Below are 24,198 nucleotides of genomic sequence, written 5' to 3'. Positions count from 1 at the left end.
GAGAGGAGCACCATTAAACGTAGCATCATGTCTAATATAGGAGCATCCTTAAACGTGGCATCACGTCTAATATAGGAGCATCCTTAATGTGGCGCCATGCCTGATATAGGAGAGGTGCACCGTTAAACGTGGCAGTATGTCTAATATAGGAGCATCCTTAAACGTGGCATCATGCCTGATATAGGAGAGGAGCACCATTAAACGTAGCATCATGTCTAATATAGGAGCATCCTTAAACGTGGCATCATGTCTGATATAGGAGAGGTGCACCGTTAAACGTGGCATCATGTAGGGGCACAGTCTAATGGATATGGTGATTTGATATACACCTTTGAATGATTGTTTATAAAGTGTAGGCCTGGAAAATAAGGGCCCGGTCTACTTGATGCATGTCATTGTCATGTAAGTAGGTCAACAGTCTTATCAAAGCCTGCTGGTTTGGCCCGTGTGACACATTTAGATAGTTGTTTATGCAACAAAGTACAATGGCTCTGCCGTGTTGTGTACTTTATGGCGGTGGGTGAAGCAATTGTATTAGGTTATCTTTTTCAGTGTCTGTGTGAAGTGTTAGGACTTCAAATGTATCCAAATGTGTGGTGGAAAAAAGATTAGCTAGAAGGATAAATAGTAGGTTGTATTGTAGGTTTGGCAAATACTTTACGATACACGAGGTCAAAGATTATTTACAATAATAGATATCTGCTTCTTAAATAGCACGACTTCTGTAGCACTATGAGTCATTTCAACACTACATGTAACTACATTACACTGCTTGTTAGAGGATTATTCTGTCTAATGGATCACTTAAAACAAGATCTGTGTAACAAATTAGAACAATAATCCCAACTACCGCAGCTCTATTGGCTTTGTCCGTCGACGTCATGTCTCTTGGCCTCTCGTCCAACCTTTCATTTTTAATGGCCGTCCATGTCTGACATTTGCTGCGAGGATCTTGTAGTATTATTGTTAGCCCCTGTTTATGGGGATGTGAATGGGAAAGGTTGGACCTTCTGGGAGATGTCTTGTTTTTTTAATGCAGTCGTATAAAGTAAAATGTTAAACATCTTCATGTTTTTATTTGTAGTTTATTTCAGCCATTTGCTTGGCATTAAATTCCAGTCGTTCGTCGTCTTGTTAATGATAGACATTAAATAAAAAGGAGATATATCGCTATTCACAAACCGGTAAAACAATAGTTTGACAGAACCAGTTATAAATCGCCACATTGGTTGGATATGTGAAAATGGTTCTATCACGCTGGATTGTTCATGTTATTCTGTATGTACCACTGTCCTTTCTACATCCACCTACCATTCTGTTCCTTCCACATCCACCTACCACTCAGTCTCTTCCACATCCACCTACCACTCAGTCCCTTCCACATCCACCTACCACTCAGTCTCTTCCACATCCACCTACCACTCAGTCCCTTCCACATCCACCTACCACTCAGTCTCTTCCACATCCACCTACCACTCAGTCCCTTCCACATCCACCTACCACTCAGTCCCTTCCACATCCACCTACCACACAGTCCCTTCCACATCCACCTATCACTCAGTCCCTTCCACATCCACCTACCACTCAGTTCCTTCCACATCCACCTACCACTCAGTCCCTTCCACATCCACCTACCACTCTGTCCCTTCCACATCCACCTACCACTCTGTCCCTTCCACATCCACCTACCACTCTGTCCCTTCCACATCCACCTACCACTCAGTCCCTTCCACATCCACCTACCACTCAGTCCCTTCCACATCCACCTACCACTCAGTCCCTTCCACATCCACCTACCACTCAGTCCCTTCCACATCCACCTACCTTCTAGTCCGACAACCTCCCAGCCAGAAAGCCAATCTTTTGATCTTTTTGCCATGCGGATTTTTACTCACACTTTTTTTCAGGTAAAAGAAAACACGAAAGGTTTTTAGAAGACTCTCCCCCCCTCCCCCCACCATCACCTGCAAACCTTCGTTTATCTGTAGGTACATACTTGATCTGGCATGCAGTGTTAAATCCACGTGTAGTACACAGGAGCGTGAGCCTGCAGTTGGTTACTTTAGTCCTCACGTTCAATCCCCTGCTCTGAGCCAGGGATGGGAGGAGGGGTGGAGAGTTAACGGGAACAGATGCTTATTTGAACGTGTTAATTAAATTCTCTTGTAGCCTACATTAAACAGAAACGATAAATACGTTCTCTCTGTGCTTCAGGTTTGTATTTTTTAGCCTTAAAATACATAGTGATTAATAATGTATCCGGCGGTTCTATTAGTCTTGCTAGGATGAGCGGCACATATATATTCACGAGAAAAATGGCCCGTTGAGGAAGGGTACAACGGGCGCTAGGCTGATAGTGCTGTCTCTTTTCTCTAAACTAAAACCAACCCACCCCCCCACACACCACCCCCACCCCACCCCCACACACCACCCCCACCCCAACCCCCACCACACACCACCCCCACCCCTCACCCCTCACCCCCACACACCACCCCCTCCACACACCGCCCCCCCCACCCCCCACCCCAAAAAAAAAACATGTCTACCGTCCCATTCAACGAAATATAATTATATACTTTTTCCAGTGTCCGCCCCCTCCCAGAAAATTCTACCCCCGCCCCCGAAAATTTCAAGTACCCCCACCCCTCTCCGGGGAGGAAAAAGTCTGAAAGAAACACTGAAACCAACCCACACACCACCCCCCCACCCCCACACACCACCCCAACCCCCCCCCCCACACCCCCCCCCACACACCCACCCCTCCACCCCCCCCCCCCCCCCCCCCAAAAAAAAAAACATGTCTACCGTCCCATTGCAAGAAAACCACTTTTTAGATTAGACACATTAATTAGGCGGTAATTTTATTATAGAGTATCGATGAGGAAATTTCTTTTGAGTTGTGGAGGGGGGGGGGGGGGCTCAGACGTTCTTACGCGGGGGGTGGGGCTTCGCCCCTACCCGAAGAATTGTATGCAAGAAACTCTTCACGCAAACCATTTAGATTAGACAACATTTCCTTGTTTTCAATGTTTACGCGACAATCAATGACGTCATATGACTGTGTGCACTCTCTGGTTTGAGATTATGTTCTACTCTACGCTAAATGTGTCGACGTCATATTTCGTTTTTCGAATTACTGTGCATGTTTTTATTTTGCTTGTGTTTTCTCTAGAGCGTTCTTGTCAGACAGAGCGTTCTTGACAGACAGAGCGTTCTTGTCAGACAGCGAAACTATTAGTATTAATGATAAGACCTAAGGCGATCGCGTGAGTTGTATTGCACGTGTATTCTCCCATTAGAGTTTGGTGTCTGCTACCGTAACCCAGCAGTCGTAGATGTGTATCTAGATTTATGGAAGTGGCTTTTGCTGTATGAGGATGTTCGATCTACCCCTCGACTGAAGAGGTTGGTTTTATCGGCTTTTTCTCTGCCCGTTGGTGGAGTGTGATTTTAATTATGTTTGGAGAGTGATCCTGTGGTTTCACTGTGCTCTTTGCCATTAGTCATGTGGCTTCGTCGGGCTAAAAATAATTCTGCATGGTGGAACAGTACAGTTCGGTGGAAAAACCGAGGTTCGACAAAATAGTATCGTTTCACGTTGGTATTTTTATCGCTCGTTATCACTTCTAGGATCTCAGGAATCGGGGTTCGTTCAGGGTTAGATAAGGATTTCAGCCAGAAGGATTGAGGTAGAGATTCTAGCAAAATCAGATACGGTACGATCCGCCGTGGTTTTTACTGGTACTAACACTTTCAACGTACGTGAACCTAAAGGCAGCGTCTTATTTGCTATATTTCCGTCCCAGTGGTCAATATTTTCACTGTCGAACGGGCAGAGGTCACAATGAAGCCAGGTGTAATACGAGATCTTAGTGAAAACAACTGGGTTCGTATCGTAAAGCAACTGCCCTCTCCGCTATCTCTGCATCTGTAAACGTCCTCACATCAGCTCAGAAGCTCGCCTGAAGACTTGTATCAAGATGTCCCTCCAGTTAGTTTCATTTTTCTGATCACCGCTTAAGGAACCACGTATTTGTTAGACAAGCTGTTTTATTTCTATCTACTGACCTTGGGGGGGGGGGGGGGGTCCGGAGGCGACAGTAAAAAAAAACGAGCAGTATTTTTCACCAAGACTGAATTATTCCCATAAGCTGTAGCGAGTTTTTTTTATTCTTGTGGAATCTCTTTGTATCGCGAGGCTGACTTATTCCAGACACGGCTTTACAGAATCGGCCGGCGTGTTATATTGGAAACCACCCCCTCCTCCAGTACATTTTTTTTCTTTCCTTCAAAGCCCGCGCTTTCTATTTCCAGTCGAATGGACCGGCAATAATATACGTGCTTTATGTAATAGGTTTATAAGGAAAAAAAAAGTTTAAAATAAAAATATGACATGACGAATGGGTGGTCTATTTCATGTAGAGATGTATAGACGCCGCAGGTTCGATGTGGAGGAAACGATGGAGTTTATTGGGGGTTTGGGGTGTAATCATCCATTCTCATTACAAATGTAAGGATAACTCTGGTATTTAATGTTTTTTTTTTTTCATTTTTCCAATTTTCTTGTTCACTTTTGTCGTGTTAATTATATGACGTGGAAATGGTAAACGATGCACTGAACTGTAAGTTGAATTTTTATATCATCTCATTACTCTGCATTGTGTTTCTTGAAATACGTTTAATCAAGTCATTTAAACTTTTCCTGACTAGCTAAATCCTTTATATATTATTGTTCTTCAAACGGCTTCTGACTAGCCGAAGCCACAATCAATATTGAGTTCGTCGCACGTCTTCTGACTAACCTAAGCCTTTATATAGTAATGCATCACACGTCTTCTGACTAGCCGAAGCCTCTATATAGTTGGTCATGCTTCACACGTCTTCTGACTAGCCGAAGCCTCTATATAGTTGTTTTTCACGCGTCTTCCGACTAGCCGAAGCCTCTATCAATATAGAGTTGTTTTTCACACGTCTTCTGACTAGCCGAAGCCTCTGTAATAGAGTTGTTGTGCGCCTTCACGCGTGAATAGATGTGCTGAAAGTGGCCATCAACTTGAACACAATCAAAAGCTGACATGTACTCTCTTCACCCCCTCTTAACGATGGTTGTTGGATTGCCTAGCGTCAAGCAGTTAAATCCGCACGTTATAAATAATTGGCTGCATTTGGTCCCATGTGTGGCTAAGTGGTGGCTGCGCTCTTCACTGTGTAAGCAAGGCCTGGACAATTGTGTGCTGTTAAAATCTTCAAATGGCTACACTTAGTTGGGGCTCTTGTGACATTATTAAGGTAGTTTACACTTGTTATTTTTATTTTCTTCAGACTATGGTAACAATATCACGAAAATATTTTTTCTTATCCGCATAACGTTTGTTAAAACTAAACAAAAATATGCTTTCTTGATATATTTTATTTTGTTCTACTTTCGACGTTTTTTAGCACCAAATAATACAGCTACAACTTTTTTTTAAAAAGTCAATGACCCACCAGATAAGGGCTATGATTCACAGTGCCACTTCAATGTCGCCGCAGTTCTGTCAAAACGTTTGTATTTTTTTAAGCCTCAGCTCAGCCAACCGATCAGTATTTCAAAACGTTTCCAGCTCGCTTTTTGGTGGTGTAGAGTGTTATTCCATATTTCGTCATTGCCACCAGCTATTAGCTTTTTCTTTTTCAGGCACGCGTATGCATAGTTAATTTCATCAATGGAAGCGAATTTGTTGGCTGATTCGTTCTGACGTTGAGTTATTGACGCATTAATGATTATGAATAATCACTCATACAACTATACCGCTGTTAGCCTGCTCGCAAGACGTTCATTCAAATATGCTTTGTTCTTTCTTTGTGGTTTTTTATTTTTTGTGAATTTTAACGAATGGATATCATTTATTTTTATCATCTAAATACTTGGATACATTTTAACCATTGAAAAACAACATGTTTTGGTCTTAATCTTTTGTTGACTTGTTTGTTATGTGTGAGATCACGTGTCGCCATGACCTGGTTTCGTTGATCTGATGAACACAGCAGCGTGTGCGTGTAGGTTTTGTGTTGGTAGAAGATATTTATCTACACATTGTTTTTGTGTCCCTTCCGTTGCGTGGGCGCGTACGGTCTACTCGCGTCTAAACATTCACTGCTATCTCTAATGTATCTTCCGGTCGGTGCACCCCCCCCCCCCCACCCTTCCGCTTTACATTGATGAGTTGTAGATTGAAACCATTGTTGAGTTTGTCCCACGGCACGAAGAACAATGTGTCGTACTTGACTGGGGGGGGGGAGGGCTGCGTGTATTGTTGATGGTGCTCACAGCATGACATGTACTCTAGTCCCGCTCGGTTGATCAGGTTACCTCATTGGGTTACCTCGCTACCTCATCAGGTTACCTCCCCAAGTTTTGGGGGTGGGGGCGGGGCTGCGTGTCTTGTTGATGGTGCTCACATCATGACATGTACCTTAGCCTCGCTCGGTTGATCAGGTTCCCTCATTGGGTTACCTCATCTGGTTGGCTTCCCAAATTTCCTCTATTCAAGAGATACCCTCGCATCACCCACTAAACACATTGATGTTCAGGTGTGACCCCAGGTTACGAATGTTCTAGATTGAGAATGCCCGAAAGCGCTGCCCCAGGTAGAGTGCCATTAGTTTAAGACAGACTTACACATCTGCAAACAAACACTCAGTACTAAACTGTGTGAGAAACCTGTTAGGGGTCATCCATTCATGATGTCCACACAAATTTGGGATTTAGACCCCCCCCCCCCCCCCGTGGACGTCATAAATGGATGACCCGATAAGTCTAAAAGCAAGAATGGGATGAGATTGTTGTGTACCAAAGTGTTTGATCTGATGCAAGACCATCGTAAAGAAAACCCATGGTAACACCGAATACACGAGACACCACTACAAGATAACTCTAGTGGGGTTTTCCTATCTTGCCGTTGTTCCGTGTAAACTTTACTGGATATGATCTCACATCTACTGACATCGTTGGCAAGATACGATGATTTACATGGGATTGTGGGGGATCTCTACACCGCACTCTTCATCACTCTCTCCCGGCTCGTTTTAACCTATGTTATACCGCGTTTACACTTGCTACATGTATACTATACATGTCTAAGGAATACCAACCAGCTAAAAGTTAATGTTTCATGAAAACACTATTCCCCACGGAACATGTATATTTAATAGTTGAGAGGTTGTTTTTTTCCTGAGACATGTATAACAATTATTATACCTGTCGCAAGTGTAAACGTGGTTTCATAGTGCATCCGTAACAATGTTACGCATCCTTAGTAATGTTAAAACCTATCCTTAGTAATATTACAGTGACAGTTTATCTTTATCCTTCCCTCAACGCTGTTATGGTTTATCTTAAGCATTCACTCAGCGCTGCTTATCCATCCTTTAAACCAGGGGTTCCCAACCCTGTGCCCGCGGGCTCCATGGCGCCCGCTGAACGATTCGTATGTGCCCGCCTCTCACTATTCGACACAGACAGAATTGTTGTTTATTATTTAATAATACATTATGACTATAAGAAAATAAGAAAATAGAAAAATAAATTATGGGAAAATGACAAGTTATGGAAGGAGTTTGTCGATTTAAAATAGGTGGTGCCCGCCACCCTACCGATATTTTAGAATGTGCTCTAGAGTAAAAAAGGTTGGGAACCCCTGCTTTAAACCCATACTTTCAATCACCTTGCAGTGTACTCTCTACTCAGCCATCTCAGTTAAATTGGTGCTGGTCGATTAGCCGTACCCACACTCGTACATCTGCTATCACCACCAAAGTTGATACAACCCCAGCTAATCCTAGTCATAAACCCAAGCTTAACGGGTACTGCTAATCGATACGAACCTTTTATTCAGCTGAAACTCAGCTCTTCAGTCAACACTCTTACCTTTTATACTGCCACACTGTTTTTTTTTCTTCTAAAAATTTCCCTCCTCTTCTATAGATTCATCCCCTCCTTCCCCACCCGTAGACGACTTTAAAAAAAAAAGTAAACTTAAATACAGTCTGATGGACGTTGCCTTAGGGGCTGAGGAGCGAACGAATTGAATGTTGTTGAACATCACGTTACCTGTAATCATTCACCGTACGTGTCGAGCAATCGGGCAGAATAATTTCAAGCCATCCTAACTATGGGGTTTTAAAACCATTTTAATTATTCAACATTAGAGAAGACTGTGGCACACTCTCCGGTGTAAAACTCGAACACAATTTGTCTTCAGCACACTTTCTGTGGTAAAAGCTAACACCACTGGTTTATGAGCACACTTCCTGTTGTATGCGTCCGTCCGTAGCACAACTCCCTTACTTCTCTATGACCTGCGCTTTCTGTTTATCATCTGTGATTGCGGTTTAGGCCAATATCGGTTGTTAAACGTGTCTGTTTTAAGAAAGTATATTTAGTTGGGGATTGTCATGACCTTTATGTACTTCCGTGACAAGTTATTTTCCTTATTTGTCCGCCCCCCTCTCTCCATGTTATCAAGTCGTATTTTATCTTGCACCAGGTGGATCTAACAGCTAACACCTAGTAGCAAGAGGCATATGAATCGCTTCTTTTTTTAAAAATTAAATTAAATTTGATTTTTATTTAAAGTTAAATATTTACTGCTATTGAGCATTTTTGGCTGAAAATTACAAACATTTTCTAGTATTTATAGGGAAAGGAAGAAGTTGTGTACGTACTATCCGCACCCCCTGGTATTAAAAGCTGTGTAGATACTACCCACAGACCTCACCCATTGGAAATGGAATTAAACGTTGTATAGGTACTATCCCCAGATCCCCACCCCTGGTATTAAAAGCTGTGTAGATACTACCCACAGACCCCCACCTGTTGGAAATGGAATTAAAAGTTGTGTAGGTACTACCCCAGATCCCCACCGACGGTAATTCAAAATGTGTAGGTATTACCCCTAGACCCGCACCTTTAAAATGTGTAGGTATTACCCCTAGACCCCTACCTTTAAAATGTGTAGGTATTACCCCTAGACCCCCCCCCCCCCACCCTTATCTCCACCTCTTATCGGCCCAGACAGTTATGGATTTCCCCTCTATCTGTCTAATGGTAATGAAATTGCACCGGATTCGCACGTCTCGTCTAGTGGTCAACGGCCTGGAAAATTGTCTTGGATAAAGGTTTTTTTTTACTAGTGATGTGTAATAATGATGGCACACCACAGTATGAATATGGTTTGCTGGTACCATAGGATTAAAACTGATGTGCTTACACCTTACCCATGCATATGCTATCGGCAAAGTAAGGTATTTATTACCTAGTGCTTACTCGATTTAAAACAGTAAAATATTTTAAAAGCTTGTAAAGTCAACGGACCTAACCGCAACCCGCGGGTTTTTGTGAGGGTTATGGTCAAGTTACGGGTGAGTTTACGGTTGTACCAAAATGTATCCATATAAGAATGTAATTGACTCATTTGAGGATTTGAACGTTTCACCATTTTTACCGTATAGTATGATTATTGCTTGAATTTTGTCAGTGCTAATAAGAGTTATGCCTTAATCTATATTTACATAACTAATTGTGACGTTAGACCGCTTAAATACAACTAGGTCTCGTATTGCGAAGTTTACTGTAGGGAATATTCTTATTCTATACGTATGCTATGCTTATTCTATATACAAACATGAGCAGCGATCTTTTATTGATGAAATATTTCCTTTATACACGAATCATTTTTGTTCTGATAAGACATTTACAGAATCATTGTAGATTTATCTGTGGAATGAAAACGTTAATGGGGTGAAATAGATCTGTGCCGCTGTCTTAACTATGTCAATGTCTAAACGGAACCAGTCGCGCATACAAGGAAAACTTTTGGTCTAGGTGTGGTATTGGAAATAACGCTCATTTAAGGGTTTTTTAGGTTGAGATTTTAACCTACATTTTTTATTTATTTTTTTTTGAATGTACGCGAAAAATAAATTGCATGGTCTCTCGCAGAACAGAAAAACATTTGTCCAGATTGATTTGTTCTTAATTTAGCTAAATTGCCAAGTATAACATGTTTATCCACAATAATAACATGTAACTTTTTAAACTAATATTCCTTTCAAACACGTTTAACTTACTACACACAGCATGAAAACAGGACATGCTATATTGTCTAACTGATTTCAAAGCTTCAAACGTTTTTTTTTTTGTTTGTTGATAAAGCAATAAACAGGTTTTGCTAATAGAATTGTCTTGGATCGCTAATCTTGTATTCATAAAATGTATGTCGTGCTATTGAACGCTAAAATATTTACACTTAGTTCACCCACTGCATGTTCTCTCCCCTCTCCCCATTTAAACACGAAGAAATCAACCGTTCGAGTGGTTTTTGTGTGGGTTGTATGCACTCGGGGCCGACTCAAGTATGGAATGAAAGGTGGCTTTTGATGGAATGAAAGGTGGCTTTTGATGGAAACACATTTTGTCCGGTGTCGCTGGTGGTCGTTATGTACGTACGGTCATGGCGCGTGCCTGTCATGCGTGGTAGGTGTTGTGTGCACATCAACATGCACTATCTTGTGGAGAATGGTTGTGTGCACATCAACATGCACTATCTTGTGGATAATGTACCCATCACACATGCACCGTCAAGTAGACGAGCTGCGGACATAAACGCGTGTGGTGGACAAATAATTTTTTTGATATACAGTCTGTTTAGAAAAACACGTAAACCCACTGCCACGTAAACCTACCTACTGACAAATAAACCTACCTACTGACATGTAAACCTACTTACTGACATGTAAACCCACGTACTGGAACGTAAATCTACCTACCTACATGTAAACCCACAACCTGGCATGTAAACCTACCAGGCTCGTAAACCGAAGATACCCGTTAGCACGGCGACCATTAAGCAGAAACTGTACATCGAATGAGATATTAGATGAGCCTATTCCTCCAACATTAGTTAATTCGTATTGATTTTAAAAAAATGTCCAGTGTCATTCAATCAGCTCCAGCTGCGATTAGCTACGATTTAATTAGACTGATGTGGTTTGCCTCTGCCCAGAGGGGTCTTAAATCAGATGTTAGAGAAGAAAAAAGTCTTAAAAGTGGTTTTTTTACCCATCCAATCCTATTTTCACAAACAATTAGGAAATGTACATGCTTTTATTTAAAAAAGCTTAATAAGGAACTAATTATTATTTCTTTGTTTTAATTGTGAAAATGCAGGTGGCTTCTTTTTATTGAATAAGTAACGTATCCCTTTAAAGTCATTTGTTCAGTTTTATAGTTTTCACCGTATTTGAAGGTATTCTCTATCTTCGGCAGTTCTATTTATATCTCTTGTTGATTGTACTAACAGTACTTGGACTAGATCTATATATAGAAACTATACACAAGGTTCTCCGTATTCTAGTACCGTAAGATTTCCTTAAACATAATCAATGGCGGGGCTAAACCAAGGGAAAACCGAGACATCCGTTAAGCACCATATCCTACAATAACATAAAGCCTAGCCTTTAGCCTTCAGGGTTTATCCGATGATGTGGTGTGTTTTATGGTGAAGATACACAACAATAGAGTCCCTGTATCGCGACACGTCTCTCATGTTACCTTCACTGTGCCAACTATGTGTCAGGGGTCAGGGTTCACTGGGCCAGCCCGTGTCTCCTTGTTTGTCCTGTCATTTTTTTTTTTTATTTTTTTTTTTACATAACGTTTTTAGTCATCCTGTGTGCGTCGGTTCACCTTTATTTTGGATATTTTAAATACAAACTGTCGTTGTGAGATCTACTAAATTTTTATGTGGGCTACTTTTCGTGATCTAGTATCGAGATTTATTACTGTACTGTGTCACGTGATGGTTTCAGATTCTCTACTGTCACCATGTGATGTGATCCAGTTCACGTTCATGTCATAAGTGAGAGAAACGTGTTCTGAGGTCGAACTAAATACCCGCTAAATACACAATACCGTTAACCGCCGGGTTAACCTTTAACCCAACTAAACCGGACTAATTGGATAAAAACAATTCTATATGAGTATTGCCTTCTCTTAGCTGGCTACAGTGTCTTAACACGTGTCGGTATTTTCCTGGTAAATTTTTTATGTGCGGTTTATTTTTCCCACAGTCAGACCCAGCTTATTTTCCTGGTAAAGTTTCTACGTACAGTCAGACATGGTTTATTTTTCCCAGTAAAGTTTCTACGTACGGTCAGACCAGTGGTTCTTCCAGACTTTTTTTCTCCGGGGGGGGGGGGGGGGGGGGGGGGGCAGTAGACTTTCTTCGGGGGAGCGGACACTGTTAAAAGTATATATTTTCTATATAAATTATATAAATTTCATTTCGTTGGGGGAGGGGGGGGGGGAGAAGCCTGGAAGAAACTCTGGGTCAGACAGCTTATTTTTCCCAGTAAAGTTTCTATGTGCGGTAAGACATGGTTTATTTTCCTGGTAATAAACAAGCGAGTTTTTAAGGTTGAATTCAAGATTTGCATTTTGACTGGATGTCCGGCTCCCATTTCCACTTGACCAGGCTGTCTCCCCGCTGCTCCAAGTGTCTGAACCAAAAAATCGATGCAACACTGACTCGACGTCTTACCCATCTTGGCCTACGGTAGAGCTCAAATGGACCCCAGTCCCACGCGACCAGTCGTCGGTTTAATCCATCATAGAATTCGTTGGACACGTGATAAGGTTGGGGGTGAAGTGGCTAGGTTGTGTAGGAACATGTCGGGCGATGAGGAGGCTATATCTTGTTATGTATGGTCGTGTCGGTGGGTGGATTCATATATCTCGTTATGTATGGTCGTATCGGTGGGTGGATTCATATATCTTGTTATGTATGGTCGTGTCGGTGGGTGGATTCATATATCTTGTTATGTATGGTCATATATATCTTGTTATGTTTGGCCGTGTAGGAGAGTAGATTCATATATCTGTTATGTTTGGCCGTGTAGGAGAGTTGATTCATATACCTGTTATGTTTGGCCGTGTAGGAGAGTTGATTCATATATCTTGTTATGTTTGGCCGTGTAGGAGAGTTGATTCATATATCTTGTTATGTTTGGCCGTGTAGGAGAGTTGATTCATATATCTTGTTATGTTTGGCCGTGTAGGAGAGTTGATTCATATATCTGTTATGTTTGGCCGTGTAGGAGAGTTGATTCATATATCTGTTATGTTTGGCCGTGTAGGAGAGTTGATTCATATACCTGTTATGTTTGGCCGTGTAGGAGAGTTGATTCATATATCTTGTTATGTTTGGCCGTGTAGGAGAGTTGATTCATATATCTGTTATGTTTGGCCGTGTAGGAGAGTTGATTCATATATCTTGTTATGTTTGGCCGTGTAGGAGAGTTGATTCATATATCTTGTTATGTTTGGCCGTGTAGGAGAGTTGATTCATATATCTGTTATGTTTGGCCGTGTAGGAGAGTAGATTCATATATCTTGTTATGTTTGGCCGTGTAGGAGAGTTGATTCATATATCTGTTATGTTTGGCCGTGTAGGAGAGTAGATTCATATATCTTGTTATGTTTGGCCGTGTAGGAGAGTTGATTCATATATCTGTTATGTTTGGCCGTGTAGGAGAGTTGATTCATATACCTGTTATGTTTGGCCGTGTAGGAGAGTTGATTCATATATCTGTTATGTTTGGCCGTGTAGGAGAGTAGATTCATATTTTTCTGTTATGTATGGCCGTATCCCAGAGTGTTAAGGCTATTTTTTTGGCGTGAGCACTTTTGGCGATAGCATGGCAATGTTTTGTCGTGTAGTTACAAGTCAGAGATATGTATCTACATTAGGTCATATAAGCCCATGTCGGAGTATCAATTAGTTGTATTTATATTAAATGAACCATTATTTTAATCGAAGTTAAGAAAAATATATCGTAGTCTTTCTTAAGAGTCATTTACGTTTTAAATAATCAAGATTGATTAGTGGCACTAATATCAATAGCAATCCTCTAATTACTCTGTCTTTTTCTAATTTAAAAAAACGGCTTTTAATTAGAGTTTCTCATCTCTCTTTACTTTCACCTTCCGCTCTGTGAATAGGAGAAATCAAAGGATACACGATGTCTGCTTTCTCCATGACCGATGTAGATAATTACACTTTTCCCCCAGGTGCATAAACCTGATGGCCATTACACCACAAAGGTCTTTCATTACATTGTACATGTCGCCATGACATTACGTCAATGTCTTGTCTGCCCGGGGGTGGGTGGGGGGGGGGGCTGTGCCAGAAGTGGCATCAGATCTCCATGCACTGTGGTGACGACATTAGCCTACTGAGGGGGAACGGCCTTGGTGCTATCGCATGTAACGATTTCATTAACCCATCTACGGGGGGTTTTGGCGCTTTTAAAAATTTAATGTGGAAGTTAATTAGCTGATTTAAATTAATGTTTTACCCATGCACCATGTTCAATTTGTGGGGTCAGTTTCAGTGGTAATCGCTGTTTAGTGCAATTTCTATTACTATGCCGTGAAAGAGATTTTTATAAAGATTTGTTTTAGTTTTCACTTGTAAATAGTCTACATACTGCATGGCTGTAGGCTAAATAGATGTTATTTTATATGGTTGTCAGCTTTTTAAGATTGTTGTAGACTTAAATGGGCTCTAAACACTGCGTCTGGACTCAGCAAGTGTGCTGCTTAGTAAATTGTAACAATGCATTAAAGCTATAATAATACACGCTTCACTTTCTTAACGGGATATATATATATATATATATATATATATATATATATATATATATATATATATATATATATATATATATATATATATCAATATATATCAATATAACTAAGTATCATCTTTAATAAGTGAACGTTCTCCAAAAGCTGGTGCAAACCTTTGCTTAGATAAACATAAATTCATTTTGACGTTTAGAGGGCACAGATTTGCGTTTGTTTAATGTACATTTATCTAGGCTTAAGTGTAGGATTACACTCAAGGTCGGCCACTTTATAGTGGTGTTCACGTGTTCACATTACTTTGGTCACACATAATGTGCATATGTAACATTAACATACACAAACTAAATATACATGTGTACACACGCTTTCACATATACACACATAGCTTGCACTTGTACACATATACATGTTCTGTGCATATAACAAAGCTTTGTGACAATAAAATACGTCACAATGATAGAAAAGTCTGGTAAATCTGTCAAGACTAGGCACAGAGTTGCATGTTGTGTTCCTCTGGCAATCGATACATGCAGCTGCATGTATTTATTCTGTTGTTCACATTCATCGGCAAAATATCGTCTTTTGTTGATTAAAGCACTCTCTCTTTGTCTAGCATTTGCCTTGCCTTAAAATTATAATTTTCTTAATTAGCATTATGAACACACTTAAGAGTTACTTTTACATATATTTCGTTGTTTGCTTAAAAAACACATATTGCCAAACATGTTGTTTGTTCTTAGTGGGTTTTAGTTTTGAAAGTTCTATTAGCGAGTGCACCAAATCTTTGTCTATAATTTTGTTTATTTCAGAAGTTTTATGTGCGAAATCTGTGTTTTGAAGAAAATTTCACATTCCTTTCTTTTCTTTGTTTTTGTAAAATAACGTGGGCAGTTAAGAGATGCTTTAAGTCTGGAACCTCTCAATATTGCTCCCCACAAAGATTTATCTACTTCTTTATTTGAATTTAAATTAAACTGCATTCCGACAAATTGTCAATCTAAGGGCCTATTTGTTTGCAGCGAATGAAAAAAAAAAGAAAAAGAAAAAAAATCACCCTATATTGTAATGCCCTATATCAAGTTAAAGGTTGTCCTTGTCGCTCGTTCATTGAAATTGCTATGGGCTTTGATTCCGTGGGGTTTTAACTTTTACACAAGTCAATAACTTCTGTCTCTTTTTTTCCCAATGAATATTTTATTTGCTCTGAGTTGTTGAGCGAGGGCCGCATTAGAAAAGACTGCTGTAATTATATTATACCCTTTCGGTTATGTCACTTTAAAAATAAAATTTGAACGACAGTTTTTTTTCAACGTTGCCGTTAACTTAAATTCGTCAATAAAATTTGTATTTTTTACGACAGCCCGCAGAACACAAATGGTTGGTTGTCTTTTGTTATTTGAACGAATACAGCCAGTCTTGTGTAGTGAGAGTAATACAGAAGTAGCAGTAGGGGTAAATCAAAAGACTGAAGCCCATACAAAACGCAAGGAAGAATGCCTGCCACTCCTTGTCCTTGGGGCCTAGAGTATAGAAATACATTTAGCGGCTGACGTCAATACTAAAACTACTGATCTAGGTCTATTCTATATATAAGATGTTTAGGAATACACATACTAGTTGCCTCGCGTTTTGTTATTCTTCTAGACACTAATGTCGTGTGGTATATTTAAATCTACTACAGCAAAGAGCATGACATGTACGACCTATTTCCTTTCTTTCACCTTTTTTTCTCTTTCTTCGCCGTATTTCTTTCTCTCTTTTTTCCTTCTCACACCATCGGCTACCTGCGTTTCGGTCTTTTTTTGTGTGTTCCTTTTTTCTTTATTTTCCACCCTTGTGTTTGTATCTACATTATGACCCCGTTCTGTGCGTGGTGGCCTGTGTGAACGATTAGTCTGTATGGGGGCCCCATCTCAGGAATGCTATTACTGGGGGGTGAGCGGTAGATCCAGGGGAAGATACGGACATGTGGCTTGAGGTAAACGTCTTCTTTTTGTCATTACTGGCTCACGAGCCCTCGTCAGATTAAAGACATTGCTCGAATCTCTCTTTACATGGTTTAAGTGCGTGTGTCTATGTAAATCACATATTTAGACAAATACATAAAATAATGTATGTGTGTACATACATGTATATAAATTGATTTTTACTTGAAATTAAAATGGGTGCCATTAGGTTAAAGTGATATCGTTTAATTTTGTGAGATGTGTAATAAAAATAGTTCATCTTTTATTAAAATAACCATTATTCAACATTGCGGAATGATAAAACTGCCGACGGTAAAATATGCATTCCGTATGTTTGAAAGAGCGGTGTCAAACAGCGTGTAGCCAGCCACCGTCTATGTTATGAGCATATGTTCTCCCCGTGTGTAGTATTGCCAGCCAGACATACTGAGATTTATTATGCCAGTGTTTGTCGATCTCGCTCGCAAATAGCACGTGTAGAATCGCTCAATAGACTTATCCTGTGCTATTTTGAGCGTATTTACTTCCATACGACCGACGTGAATGTCATGTTTTACTTGTTCTATTTTAAAACTCCCATTAGTACTACGTTATAAACTAGTTCAACTGTGAGCTGTGGTCTTAGCTTCTGAAGACGGTACTTTTCACGTTGCCATGTTTAATCTGTTGGATTTTGTCGATTATGTTGGGTTGGTATAAATAGTAAGATTTTCTGTATGGAGTTTTTATTTTTAGAATTGAGGGTGGGCTTGCGGTCAAGGTTAGAGCTAGGGATGAGCCGTGACTGTTTCATATATGGATCAACCTACCCTTGTCATGTGACCCGACTGTTCGATATATGAAACAACCTACCCAGGTCATGAGACCCCACTGTTCTAGATATGGACCAACCTACCCAGATCGTGAGACCCCACTGTTCTACATGCACCAACCTACCCAGATCGTGAGACCCCACTGTTCTTGATATGGACCAACTTACCCAGATCTTGAGACCCGACTGTTCTACATGCACCAACCTACCTAGATCGTGAGACTAGATATGGACCAACCTACCCAGATCGTGAGAACCGACTGTTCTATATGCACCAACCTACCCAGATCGTGAGACTAGATATGGACCAACCTACCCAGATCGTGAGACCCCAGTGTTCTAGATATGGACCAACCTACCCAGATCGTGAGACCCCACTGTTCTATATGGACCAACCTACCCAGATCGTGAGACCCCACTGTTCTAGATATGGACCAACCTACCCAGATCGTGAGACCCCACTGTTCTATATGGACCAACCTACCCAGATCGTGAGACTAGATATGGACCAACCTACCCAGATCGTGAGAACCGACTGTTCTATATGGACCAACCTACCCAGATCGTGAGACTAGATATGTACCAACCTACCCAGGTCATAAGACCCCACTGTTCTAGATATGGACCAACCTACCCAGATCGTGAGACCCCACTGTTCTATATGGACCAACCTACCCAGATCGTGAGACCCCACTGTTCTAGATATGGACCAACCTACCCAGATCGTGAGACCCCACTGTTCTATATGGACCAACCTACCCAGATCGTGAGACCCCACTGTTCTAGATATGGACCAACCTACCCAGATCGTGAGACTAGATATGGACCAACCTACCCAGATCGTGAGACTAGATATGGACCAACCTACCCAGATCGTGAGACTAGATATGGACCAACCTACCCAGATCGTGAGACCCCACTGTTCTAGATATGAACCAACCTACCCAGATCGTGAGACTAGATATGGACCAACCTACCCAGATCGTGAGACCCCACTGTTCTAGATATGGACCAACCTACCCAGATCGTGAGACCCCACTGTTCTACATGCACCAACCTACCCAGATCGTGAGACCCCACTGTTCTAGATATGGACCAACCTACCCAGATCGTGAGACCCCACTGTTCTATATGGGCCAACCTACCCAGATCGTGAGAGCCCACTGTTCCTCACACATCGATCCATCCATCCGTCCCGTATCTTCCTCTGCTATCTCAGGCTTGTTACGTTGCTTGCCATGACAGTTTTTATTTGGTTAAATTGCATCGGAATTTAAACGCGGCTGTTTGCTTTTTATGACTTCCCGAAGTGTTCCACAGGCCGTCGATAACTTTTTCCTCCGTGTGTTTATTTATTTGTTTCTCGTCCCGATCACTTTTTGAATGCACGAGTTATAATCTTCTCCATTTCTGACATTGCTCTCTGAAATTGATGTTAGACATTAGGCTCCTCGACTTATTTTATTCACCTTCTAGCATTGAAAACTGTTGCTAGCTTAAACACTTTGATTCTGTTATGGGTTGTACTCACAAAAACTACTCGCCTCTACATTAATTAACTTATTGCTGTTGTGCTTAGCTCTACTGCAACATCTCAAGTGACCATCATTTGAAGACGTTTTATACCTAGTACATTATAAATAAATCTTTTCTCAAGCCCCTGATGAATATAAATTGCAGTCACATTTCATTACCGGAACTAACTTAAAAAAATCTAAAACTAGCTGTAAAAACTCTCCTCATAAGCCCATATCTTGAATGTTGCTAGCTGTGAAAACTCTCCTCCATAAGCCCATATCTTGAATGTTACTAGCTATGAATGCTCTCCTCCATAAGCCCATATGTTGAATGTTACTAGCTATGAATGCTCTCCTCCATAAGCCCATAACTTGAATGTTACTAGCTATGAAAACTCTCCTCGTAAGCCCATATCTTGAATGTTACTAGCTGTAAAAACTCTCCTCATAAGCCCATATCTTGAATGTTACTAGCTATGAAAACTCTCCTCGTAAGCCCATATATTGAATGTTACTAGCTGTAAAAACTCTCCTCATAAGCCCATATCTTGAATGTTACTAGCTATGGAAACTCTCCTTATAAGCCCATATCTTGAATGTAACTCGCTGGTCCTGAAGCAAACACAAGGTGTGTTGATCAGAGTTTCTTCCAGGCATCTCTTGCCCCCCCGAAAATTTTTTACCGCCCCCCCGAACGAAATGAAATTTATATAATTTATATAGAAAATATATACTTTTAACAGTGTCCGCCCCCCCCGAAGAAAGTTTACCGCCCCCCCCGAAGATTTCAAGTGCCCCCCCGGAGAAAAAAGTCTGGAAGAAACACTGGTGTTGATCGAATCCTCCTCCGACACGTTTTTTCCATTTGCCGTTTTCCACCGTCACAAAGGCTGGACTGGAACCCGGGTTCTCCCATTCAAGTGCGTGTTTGTCTATTTAGACCGGAGTATTGGAGGGGTCAACTTAAAGAAATCAAGCAAGGATAATGACAGTCCTGGGCGTGATGTTGGTTTACGTCCCCTGCTTGTCGTTCTCGCTATGTACACCCTTTTACTCCGTTTACACGAAAATCGCATAAATATTAGCGTACCAATGGGGCACGGGCCGATTGTTCCCCTACTGTTTTATATGGGGCAAAGACCAGTAACTGTTTAACACTACTCGATTACGTATGGGGAATACCATTTTAACTCAACTGTTATATATTGTGTGACAAAGTCCGCTGGTTTATACTCAAATCGATGGAGCTTGTTTTACTACAGAACAACCATTGATTTGCTCTAACGCTGTTTGACATCCAGGCAAATGTCTTCTATTACAGACTAGTGTTGTCACTTTTGGCTAAACCTGCGTTCTTATCGATATGGATACACAAAGCAGTCATTTTCGACATTGACAGAAGTCATTTCATTCATAACTTTTTAATACTAGTAGCACAGATAATGCAATGCTAATGATTTTTCCTTGCAGTTTGGTATTGTCTACTGGTATTTAAATGACAAAATGTTACTATTGTATGAAAGTCGTCTATATGTTAATAGTATGTTATTTTGAAGTCACTTTTTTCTCTAAACAATTCAAGTGGACGAATTTAGCCACGGAATCTTGTTAAAATTCAGATTTGCAGCGGATAAGTCATTTAAAACTATTGGGGAAAGTTATTTTTTGTTTTGTTTTTCTTATCTGTTATGTTGAATGACCTATTAAGATGTATTAGCCAAAAGTCAATGTGGACCTTATTAAATACATCGTTCAACGCAGTTTCGTAGGTTATTAGAGAAATGTGTTTCGGGTATATTTTTTGATAATCGTTGTTATTTTTAATTGGAAATAGATTGTTATTTTTGTATACAATTATTAAACCCTCACTTTCTGCAACGGTTTATCTCACAAGCTTAAACATAGGTCAAAGGTCCTTACCAGGTGTACTGATAGAACTATTTGATGACCTTCTGAGTATCAGCTGATAAAGCCTAGGTCACGTGATCGGCGTCTCGTTCTTTGGGGAAAATGTGTCGGTCTGGTTAAACAATGAAGCTCGTAAATTGTAAGGAGGAGCCACTCAAACGGTCATTCTCTGCTTCAGACAGGACTCAGGCCCTGTCACTGGCTTCCTCAGGCCCACAGCCTGAAGTTTTAGTTTTTTTTTACTTCGGGTTTCTCGCGCTTACTTACATGGGCAGTGTTTTAAATAGCCTTACTTAAACAGGCTTTCTGATAGGCTGATTACAACCTGTCTCACTTATATAAACTCTGTTTTTAAACAATCTCACATATATAAGGTCTGTCTTAAAACGGTTTCACTTATATATGCTCTGTTTTAAAACCGACTCACTTATATAAGGTTTGTTTAAAACCTGTCTCCTTTATATAAGGTTAGTTTAAAACCTGTCTCACTTATATAGCTATTTTAAAACCGTCTCACGTATATAGGTTCTGTTTGTAACGAGTCTCATTTATGCAGACCCTTTTTTTTTTAATTAGTCTTACACAGGCTGTATTTTAAACTGTCTCCCTCATATACAGGTTGTTTTTATACGGTCTCACTACTACAGACTGTTTTTAAACAGTCCCCCTTATATACAGGCTCTGTTTTTAAACGGTCTCACTTATACAGGCTCTGTTTTTAAACGGTCTCACTTATACAGGCTCTGTTTTTAAACGGTCTCACTTATACAGGCTCTGTTTTTAAACGGTCTCACTTATACAGGCTCTGTTTTTAAACGGTCTCACTTATACAGGCTCTGTTTTTAAACGGTCTCACTTATACAGGCTCTGTTTTTAAACGGTCTCACTACTACAGGCTCTGTTTTTAAACGGTCTCACTTATACAGGCTCTGTTTTTAAACGGTCTCACTACTACATGCTCTGTTTTTAAACGGTCTCACTACTACAGGCTCTGTTTTTTAAGCGGTCTCACTTATACAGGCTCTGTTTTTAAACGGTCTCACTTCTACAGACTCCTTCAGTTTTGAAACGGCCGGCTAACACGTAACGGTATCGATCGCGTCTGAAATTTTAAGACACATTTAAAAGATGGAAGGAAACAATTAGTCACACTGTCTGGTGGCATCTTGTCTCACGGTCAGATCAAGTTACCGCCCTCCTGCCACACGCACCCTCGCCGCTCTCTTCCACGGCCGCTCAAAACATTTTAATTCGCCAGTTTCATATTCCAAACGTTTTAATTAGCCGGCCCACAATCGCGTACATAGAGAAGAATAGCAGTTGTGTGAAACCTGTATCGAGTGTACGATCTTGTGTAACCCGGTGTTGATGTTGCGGTCATGGTCGACCAACACTTTCTAACAGAACGATCATTGCAACCCGCTGTCAAGATACGATTGTGATCAAATGACCCATTGTCGACCAGTCTAGATTCACGGCCACCAACCAACCCGGTGTTGCCCCTATCACAGAGCAACCCGCTTAAGTCTCAACCACGATCTTGGCCAACCATCCCCATCGGTGGAGCCACGATCGTGTTCCTAACATGCAGTGAAGATAGGAATGTGTTACGACATGCACTATCGACCCGCGTGGATGGAGAGTGGGGGGGGGGGGGGGCGCTCCAGTGCCGCTTGTGATCCATTGGAAACAATTTTGTCATATAGGCGACAGGTTGGTTACCCATGACGGCTTATATCATGCTTGTTATGCACCGACATGATGTGACTGAACACTAGGTCAACCGTTTTATCACTGAGTCCAATCTTGGATGACATTACCCGGGGGGGGGGGTGCAGAGGTTAGATCACTTCAGTCGCCTTTAAAACGATGAGACTTTGAGCATCTGTGAAGTAAGTACTGTTTGATTATTCTTGATATGGTATCAATGTCGCAGTTCTAAACTGGTCGAGTCACTACCAGGTGGTATCCGAGGTGAGTGCTGTGGTCTAGGTTGCCAGTTGGCCAGGGTGGCATGCATTAAGCAGCTTCGCCAGCTTTGCCCAACTCCCATTTATCGGCGCCCCGTGACACAAATGTATTTACTCTAGGGTTGGGAAGGGGGAGGGGGTGGTAATAGCTTTCATTTACTAATAATGTCTCTTTGTCACAATTATAAGTGAAGATCAAAGCCCCAATCGGCTCTAGTCCTGATTGATTAACACGTTAGTGTTAGTGAGCTATGTCTGGTATTTGTGGACGTCTGTGTGTGTGTGTGTGTTTATCGAACTGTCTGGTGTATGTGGACGTCTGTGTTTATTGAGCTATGTCTGGTATTTGTGGACGTCTGTGTGTGTGTGTGTTTATCGAACTGTCTGGTGTATGTGGACGTCTGTGTTTATTGAGCTATGTCTGGTATTTGTGGACGTCTGTGTGTGTGTTTATTGAGCTGTCTGGTATTTGTGGACGTCTGTGTGTGTGTTTATTGAGCTGTCTGGTATTTGTGGACTTTTGTGTTTATCGAACTGTCTGGTGTATGTGGACGTCTGTGTTTATTGAGCTATGTCTGGTATTTGTGGACTTTTGTGTTTATCGAACTGTCTGGTGTATGTGGACGTCTGTGTTTATTGAGCTGTGTCTGGTATTTGTGGACGTCTGTGTTTATTGAGCTATGTCTGGTATTTGTGGACGTCTGTATTTATCGAGCTATGTCTGGTATTTGTGGACGTCTGTGTTTATTGAGCTGTCTGGTATTTGTGGACGTCTATGTTTATTGAGCTATGTCTGGTATTTATAGATGTCTGTGTTTATTGAGCTATGTCTGGTATTTGTGGACGTCTCTGTGTGTGAATGTTTGAGACTTGTCGTGTATTTGATAATATATGAGAGTGCCAGTTAGTTTGGTGGACTATTTGAGAAGTCTGTATTATCAAGCAATATTTGGCGTATGTTTATGTCTGTTTTCTCTACGACTGTTATATAGCGACAGTACACAATGCCTGCTGATGAGCAGGAAGATCTACATTAGTATTAGGTTACTTGTTTCAAAATACTCAAAGAAAGGCATTGTGTTTTAACCCTATCAGTATCCCAGATACTTGTTGGCTAATTGAACTCTAGACCACCTACTAACCACAATTGCGTGCCTATTTCCCATCATCATTAGCCGACAGATGGCACTATCAGAAACTTTTTATTGCATTATTCACTTGGCTTTACCACTTTACCGAGTTCTTTAAGCGTGGTATTCATCTTCTTTTATTGATGGTCATGTTTTGTTTAATATCGCGACTTACTGGTTTGCTGCATCATTCCGTCAGTTATACC

At 41.0% G+C, this 24,198-nt stretch overlaps 1 protein-coding gene across 1 annotated transcript in view; it reads left to right on the top strand.

Annotated features, from left to right (window-relative positions):
• Nucleotides 1-24,198, top strand: part of LOC131940629 (FERM, ARHGEF and pleckstrin domain-containing protein 1) — a 99,987-nt gene that overhangs the window by 5,042 nt on the left and 70,747 nt on the right. The window lies entirely within an intron of this gene.

This window comes from Physella acuta, unplaced genomic scaffold (assembly GCF_028476545.2).
Source record: "Physella acuta isolate Inbredline_101_S28 unplaced genomic scaffold, ASM2847654v3 ptg000324l, whole genome shotgun sequence".
Lineage (NCBI taxonomy): Eukaryota > Metazoa > Mollusca > Gastropoda > Physidae > Physella > Physella acuta.
Note: the sequence above shows the minus strand (reverse complement) of the source record. Positions and strands in the feature narration are given on the sequence as shown.